Raw genomic sequence first — 8,875 nt, forward strand, 5'->3', positions numbered from 1 at the left:
CCTGCCTGTTGTGTTCTATGTCAGAGAAGGCAATGGCACCCCACTCCAGTACTCTTGCCTGGAAAATCCCATGGACGAAGGAGCCTGGTAGGTTGCAGTCCATAGGGTCGCTAAGAGTCGGGCACGACTGAGCGACTTTACTTTCATTTTTCACTTTAACGCATTGGAGAAGGAAATGGCAACCCATTCCAGTGTTCTTGCCTGGAGAATCCCAGGGACGGCGGAGCCTGGTGGGCTGCCGTCTATGGGGTCGCACAGAGTCGGACACGACTGAAGCGACTTAGCAGCAGCAGCAGCAGTGTTCTATGTCTTGATGTAGGTGGTAGTTAAATGCACTTGTTCACGCTATAGAATTCATCAATTTCTAAACTTTACTGCATTTGCCATACCTCTATAAAATTATACAAAAATTAGCATATTTTAGTTAGAAAAAATTAGTCTGAAAATTTTTTTATTCATAAGAAAATGTGGTTTATTTTGATCAAATGGTAAAGAATTATGCAATTATTGCTTTTGTTTGCAGTACCAAAATACTTGGAGATAATTTAGTCATCAATTATAGTAACTATATTAACTCAGGTGGTTTATTTCCTTCTTTCTCCTAAATGGCTTTTGATTTTCTGTTTCCAATTATTACGTGCATGCCACTAATTATATACCACCTGAGATCTTTGGGGGAATAAATATTGATAAAAATAAGTATATTTTTTTATCCATGAACTGTGGTTACCATTTTTTTCTTACTTTTTTTTTTAATTCCAAAAAACTAAAAATGAACAACAAAAGCAGAAAGGCTTATTGTCCTTTTTCATTTTAGTTAAATGAGAAAGACCAAAATGTCCACTAGATGGAGGCAAAACCCAAGGCTAAGATTTTCTGGTACCAAGTAAAAAATTGTATTTAATGTAAAAACAGAAATTCTTTATCAAGGAAAGAAAACAAGATATTGCTAAAGTCAATATATTACTTTGTGTTACTCAATGAAATATTAGTAAAAAAAAATCCGGGTGGATTAAGTTTTACATTCTATATTTAATTCTATAGATTTTAAACACATCTCCAGAAGTCATCTTAGTCTTTCTTCTGCTTAGTAATAAGACAATTGAATAAGCAATGAGATGTTTAATGTTATTTTTTGGTAACAATTTTGGGATTTACTTATTTTTAACTTTTTAGTTTAACTTTTAAGTTAACTTTTAACTTATTTATTTTTAACTTTTAAACTTTTTGTTGGAGTAAACTCAATTAACGATGTTGGGATAAAATATTTTTGTTTTTTTCTTCAGAGGAATAGATGCTACAATCACTTTGGTATGCTATTCTAGATTCTGACAGCCTTGATCTAAATTATTTTAAAAGCCAACAAAATCCTTCTTACAGTAACTATAAACCATCTTTTTCAAATTTGCTGAATGCTGTCAAGTGACTATTTGGGGGCAAATATTTTGTTTCCTACTCTATCATTTAATTAAGAAACTGCTCCTTGCAATTACAAAGGGTTTTTTGATTTGGATTTTAAAATTCCAGTGAATTGGTGAAATTTTTTTTTTTTTGCTAACTCACAACACTCTGCAAGCCCCCAGGAAGATATACCCATAGAATTTGGGGAGGAGGTTCTCATGTATTCCTCCTTGCTAGTGAAAATAACAAAAGGATGAAATTAGTCATCTCCGGATGACAGTTTTTAAAAATCAAACCTATTAAAGTATAACTTATGCATTAAAAACTTCATCCCACTTAAAGCATAGAATTCAATGGCTTTTGGACAATATGTACTTGTAAAACCACCACTGCAGTTAAGATACAGAACATTTCCACCACCTCCAAGAGAATTTTCCTGACGCTGTGCAATTAAACTTATGTCTCTGTCACCAAGCAACCACTGCTCTGCTGTTTATAAATTAATTTTTCCCCAAATGACTATTAAGTTGTTCTGGATTCTTTAAGAGAATTGCCCCTCCCCCAACAAAGAGAACTCACTGCATTCCTCAGCATCCTTGTTGAAAATGAAGTTATTCTTGTTCCCCCTGTTCCCTCTTGTAGTCATGTTTTGCCCTGCCATGAGGTTTTGCTTTGCCTTGCTCTTGGACCAGCCCCTGCCCCAACGAGGGCATCAGCTGGGTTCTATGAACCTATACAGTACCTGTGATTACCCAGTACCACCAATGGAAAAGGGCGTCCCTGGTGGTGCAGCAATAAAGAATCTGCCTGCCAATGCAGGAGAGGCGGATTCCATCCCTGGGTCAGAAAGATGCCCTAGAAAAGGAAATAGCAACCCACTCCAGTATTCTTGCCTGGGAAATTTCATGGACAGAAGATCCTGGCAGATTACAGTCCATGGAGCAGAGAAAAGTTTGAAGTCAAAAAGAGTGATCGAATTGTACAGCTCATGTGTGAATGGATATTTTACCAAGAAATAGAGGAAGTTCACGTTAGATGACACCGAAAATGATTTAGGTGGTTTCAAAGGTTCCACTGGAAATAATTAAAATTTAAGCCAAAACAGAAAATGAGAAAATGTACTTTTTTCTTGAAAATAAAGACTTTGCTAAAAGGGACAAAAAATGAAGTGAGTAGTGTGTATCTGGGTCTATTTCTAGACTGTGTTCTATTGGTTTACATTTTCATCCACCAATACCATAATATTTTTAAACAGTAAGTCTTTGTTATGTGTTTTAAACACAGCAACGTGTATATGTCAATCCCAACATACTGCCTTGATAACTGCCTTTTCATAATTATCAAATCAGGTTGTATAAATCCACGAACTTAAAAAAAATTACTATGGCTCTCATGTTTTCCAACTAATGGATTCTTTGCTTATTTGTGTTTTCGTGCTACAAATTGCAACTTTCTCCTAATAATAAGTGAAACTTGCTCATCGTGTTGGACACTTTGCCACCCACCCCATGGGGATTTCACGGGGTGAGAGCAATGCTTTTGCCAGCAGAACTCAAATGGCAGGTTCACGCCCATCATACCTCCCTGCTGTGTCCCAGCCCTGAAAATACACACTTGGCACTAACTGAAGCTTTTCATAATGGCCGGAGTTGAACTGATTTCTCTCTATGGGGTAGGTGGCATAAATATAAATACATTAACAACGCTGGTGTTCTATGACGTGAGCTTTTAGTATGGAGATCCAAGCTCATTATTTCCTTTAGTAATGTCACTTCCTTACATTTATGGACTGTAGTGAAGTCAATTACCCAAGGAAAGCAAGCACCCAACCTGTTTTCCTAGGTGGGTTTGAAAGTGAAATACTCTTAGCTTGCAAAGGGTGAGAAAATGGCGTTTGCCCACTGAATGTAAATGGCCGAGGCACTCCCCGCATAATCCGCGGCTGTCTGGCTGCACTAGAAATGATACTAACGCATATATATGGAATTTAGAAAGATGGTAATGATAACCCTATATGCGAGACAGCAAAAGAGACACAGATGTAAAGAACAGACTTTTGGACTCTGTGGGAGAGGGAGAGGGTGGGATGATTTGGGGGAATAGCATTGAAACATGTATACTGTCATGTAAGAAACGAATCGCTAGTCTAGGTTCGATACAGGATACAGGATGCTTGGGGCTGGTGCACTGGGATGACCCAGAGAGATGAAATGGGGAAGGTGATGAGAGGGGGGTTCAGGGTTGGGAACTCATGTACACCTGTGGTGGATTCACGTCAACGTATGGCAAAACCAATATAGTATTGTAAAGTAAAAAAATAAAATTAAAAAAAAAGAAAGAAATGAACAGTTGGTACAAACCGAAACTGTGCATTTAGACATTATGTGAACTCGTCTCCATGTGGTAAGTGGGAAACCCATAGGACACAGTAGGGACCTTAGGTGTTAAGCAGAGCTGGTAGTAAGGAGAGTCAGGCAGATTTTACTTTAGAAAAGTTACTTGATTGCACTAAACATGGATGGTCGTGAACTGAGAATCAAAGTGTTTTTGTAAGAGGCTTCAGACATGCCAGCAGCCCACAAATGGCAAGTTCACAACAAGTGTATTTCCTGGCAGTGTCCCAAACTTGAATCTACTCACTCAGAACACACTGAACCTTTCCACAAAGGAAGGGGTGTGCACTGGTTGATCACTGTGCGGTAAGTGGCTTCACCCTACAACATGTTATGAAGCTAGGTGTTCTGTGGGTACACTTCCTAGTAAGGAGATGCAAGTACAGCGTTTTTTCAGAAAAGTCACGGCCAGGTGACCAGTACTGATGGTAGTGAGGAGAGAAGCAGCACCCAAAGTGTTTTCTCAAATAGCCAAACTGTTTCCCTAGGTGGGTTTCAGAATGACACATATCTGCTTTCACAGAATGAGAGCAGACTTCCTGCTGCTGCTGCTAAGTCGCTTCAGTCGTGTCCAACTCTGTGGGACCCCATAGATGGCAGCCCACCAGGGATTCTCCAGGCAAGAGCACTGGAGTGGGTTGACATTTCCTTCTCCAATGGATGAAAGTGAAACGTGAAAGTGAAGTCGCTCAGTTGTGTCTGACTCTTTGCGACCCCATGGACGGCAGCCCACCAGGCTCCTCCGTCCATGGGATTTTCCAGGAAAGAGTACTGGAGTGAGGTGCCATTGCCTAGCAGAGCCCAATTTCCAATATGACACCCAGCATATTTCTTTGCAGTGTCTCAGCACTGAAAATACACACTTGAGTCAAACAACCTTTGAACAACGGAAGTGGAGTGAACTGGTTGTTCTCTGTGGGTTGAGTTGCAAAACCATACAAGAAATTACGAGGCATTCTTGAAGATGAGCTCTTAGAAAGGCAATCCAAGGACTGTGTTTTGGCCAGAAAATTCACGTGCTGGCATCAGGAATTGTAGTGAAGAAAGAATCAGCATCCAGAGAATTTTCCCAGGTAGGGTTGAGAGTGAAACAGTCTAGATTTCAGGGGCTGAGAGCAGTCCTTTTGCCAGCAGAACTCAAATGGAAGATTCACACCTATCATACCTCCCTGCCATGTCCCAGCCCTGAAAATATACACTTGGCACTAACTGAAGTTTCCATAATGGCCGAGGTCGAACTGATTTCTCTCTGTGTGGTGCGTGGCATAAACATAAACCATAGGAACTTTGGTGTTCCATGACATCAACTCCTAGTATGGATATTAAAGCACATTGTTTCCTTAGTATTGTCACTTCCTTGCACTTATGGACTGCACTGAATCAATTACCCAAGGAAAACATGCACCCAAGCTGTTTTCCTACGTGGGTTTGAGAGTGAAACACTCTAGCTTTCAAAGGGTGAGAAAACAGTTTTTGCCCACTGAATGTAAATGGCCAAGTCACACTCAGGATATTTCTCTTATGCCTCACAGCACTAGAAATGTACAGTTGGTACAAAACAAAACTTCGCCTTTAGAAAGTTACATGAACTGTTCTCTATTTGGCTAGTGGGAAACCCACACGACAGAGTATGAACGTAGGTGTTCTATAAGCAGAGCTGGTAATAAGGAGAGTTGGGCAGATTTTACTTTAGAATAGTTACTTGCTTGCACTAACAATTGACAGTAATGATGTGAGAATCAGTGTTATTGTAAGGGGCTTCAGAGTGAAACATTCTCGGATTTACAGGGTGAGCACACTGTTTATTCTAGCAGTCCACAACTGGAGTTCATACCCAGCATATTTCCTGGCAGTGTACCAAATTTTAAACTACTCCCTTGGTACACACTGAACTTTTCCATGAAGGAAGTGGTGTGAACTGGCTGATTCTGTGTTGTAAGTGGCCTAGCCTTAGAATGTGTTATGAACCTAGGTGTTCCATGGGAACAGGTCCTAGTAAGGATATCCAAGTACAGTGTTTCTTCAGAAATGTCACGAGCTACGGACCAAAATTGATGGTAATGAAGGTGTTTTCTCAAACACCCAATGTGTTTTCCTAGGTGGGTTTGAGAATGACACATTCTTGCTTTTACAGGATGGAGTACGGTTTAGGCTAGCAGAGCCACATTGCCAGTTTCACACCCAGCCTGTTTCCTTGCAGTGTCTCAGCACTGAAATCACACACTTGAGTCAAACAACCTTTAGTTGACAGAAGTGAGGTGAACTGTTTGTTCTTTGTGTGTTGAGTTGTGTAACCAAACAAGGCATATGAACCAAGGTGTTGTATGAGATGATCTCCTAGTAAGGTGATTCAAGCATGGTATTTCTTCAGAATTATCACTTGACAGGGACAAAAGTTGACTGGAATGAAGGGAGAATCAGCACCCAAAATGTTTTCCTCAGTGGGTTTTGAGAATGTCACTTTTGAGCTTTCACCGTATTCAAGCAGTGTTTTTGCTAGCAGACCCCAATTGGCAGGTTTGCACAGAGAATAATTTCCTGCAATGTCCCAGCACTGAAAATACACACTTGGATCAAACTGAACCTTTCCACGAAGGAAGTGGTGTGAACTAGTTGTTTGCTGTTTTTTAAGTGGCATAACCATACAAGGTGTTCTATATGCAGCGCTTGTAGTAAGGAGACTCAGGCACAGTTTTTCCTTCAGAAAAGTAACTTGATTGCACTAAAAATTGATGGTAGGTGAAATGAGAAAGTGTTTTTGTAAGTGACTTCAGAGTGAATCATTCTCAGACTTACTGGGTGAGCACACAGTTTTTGCCAGCAGTCCACAACTGGTAAGTTCACACCCAGCATATTTTCTTGCAGTGTTATGGAACTGAAGGTGCTCACTCTGAACAAACTGAATCTTCCATGAAGGATGTGGTGTTAAATGGTTTATCTCTGTGTCATGAGTAGCATAAGCCTACGCTATATTATTAACCAAGGTGTTCTATGGGCAGAGATACTAGTAAGGAGATCTAAGATCAGTGTTCCTTGAGAAAAGTCAGGAGCTGGGAACCATAACTCATGGTAGTGAAGAGAGAATCAGCACCCAAAGTGTTTTTCTCAAACTCCCAGATTTTTTTCCTAGGTGGGTTTGAGAATGACACATTCATGCTTTCACAGGATGAAATCAGAGTTTTTCAAAGCAGAGCCCAATTGCCAGGATCACACCCAGCATGCTTCTTTGCAGTGTCTCAGCACTGAAAGTACCCACTTGAGTTGAACCACCTTTCGACGACAGAAATGGGATGAACTGGTTTTTGTCTCTGTGTTAAGTTGTGTAACCAAACAAGGCATTATGAATCTAGATGTCCTATGAGATGAGTTTCTAGTAAGGCGATCCAAGCATGGTGTTCCTTTAGAATAGTCACTTGGTAGTGACAAAAATAGAATGGAGTGAAGGGAGAATCAGCACCAAAAGTGTATTCCTTGGTGGTTTTTGAGAATGTCACATTCAAGCTTTCACAGTATTCAAGCAGTGTTTTTTGCTAGCAGACCCCAATTGGCACATTCACACTGAGAATAATTCCCTGTAATGTCCCAGCACTGAAACTATACACTTGAGTCAAACTGAACCTATCCACGAAAGAAGTGGTGTGAGCTTGTCGTTTACTGTGTGTTTAGTGGCATAAGCGTCTAAGGCATTATGAACCTAGGTGTTCTAGGAGACGAGTCTTAAGATGAAGATCCAAGCACAGTGTTTCATTCAGAAAATTAACTTGCTTGCACTAAGAACTGACTGCAGTGAAGAGAGAATCAGCTCCCAGAGAATCTTCCCAGGTGAGTTTTTGAGTGAAATAGTTGTGCTTTCACTGTTTGAGCGCACTGTTTTTGCCAGCCACCCTCTGTTAGCAAGATTATACTCAACATATGTCCTTGCAGAGTCCTAGAATTGCGAATACACACTTGGAACAAACAGAACCTTTCCATGAAGGAAGTGGTGTGAACTGATTGTTCTCTGTGTGGTGACTGCCGTATCCATACAATGCATTTTAAAACTAGCTTATTCTAGTAGATGAGATCGCAGTAAGGAGATCCAAGCACAGTGTTTTTTCAGAAAAGCCACTTTCTGGCAATAAAAATTGCCTGTAGTGAAGACAGAATCAGCACCTAAAGTGATTTTATAAGTGTTTTCAGAGAGAAACACTCTAGGATTTATAGGGTGAGCACACTATTTTGCCAGCAGTCCACAATTGACAAGTTCACACCCAGCGTATTTCCTGGCAGTGTCCCGGAGTTGGAATTACTCACTTGGAACAGACCAAATGTCTCCACGAAGTAACTGATGTGAACTGGTTGGTCTATTTCATGAGTGGCGTAAGCCTACACATTGTGAACCAAGGTGTTCTATGGACAGAGCTCCTAGTAAGGAGATTCAAGCACAGTGTTTCTTCAGAAAATTCATGAGCTGGTGACCAAAACTGACAGTAGTGAAGAAGAATCAGCACTGAAAATGTTTTTCTCAAACACTCAAAGTGTTTTCCTAGGTGGGTGTGAGAATGACACATTCTTGTTCTCAAAGGATGAGAGCACAGTTTTGGCAGGCAGACCCTAATTGCCAGGTTCACACCCAGCAAGTTTCCTTGCAGTGTCTCAGCACTGAGAATATACCCTTAAGTCAAACAAGCATTTGATGATAGAAGTGGGGTGAAATGGCTTTTCTCTGTGTGTTGATTTGCATAACCGTACAAGGCATTATGAACCTAGGTGTTCTATGAGATGATCTCCAGTAAGGTGATCCAAGCATAGTGCTTCATTCAGAAAATTCAGTTGCTTGTGCCAAGAATTGACTGTAATGATGAGAAAATCAGAACCCAAAGAGTCCTACCAGGTGGGTTTGAAAGTGAAACATTCTAGCTTTCACAGGGTGACCATGATCTTTTTGCCAGCCGTCCCCAGTTGGCAAATTCACACTCAATGTATTTCCTTGCGGGGTTCCAGAATTGAGATTATTACTTGGAATCAATAGAACTTTTCCATGAAAGAAGTAACGTGAACTGGTTTTGCTCTTTGTGGTGACTTCCAAAACCATACAATGC

This window comes from Oryx dammah, unplaced genomic scaffold, assembly GCF_014754425.2.
Source record: "Oryx dammah isolate SB20612 unplaced genomic scaffold, SCBI_Odam_1.1 HiC_scaffold_17, whole genome shotgun sequence".
Taxonomy (NCBI): domain Eukaryota; kingdom Metazoa; phylum Chordata; class Mammalia; order Artiodactyla; family Bovidae; genus Oryx; species Oryx dammah.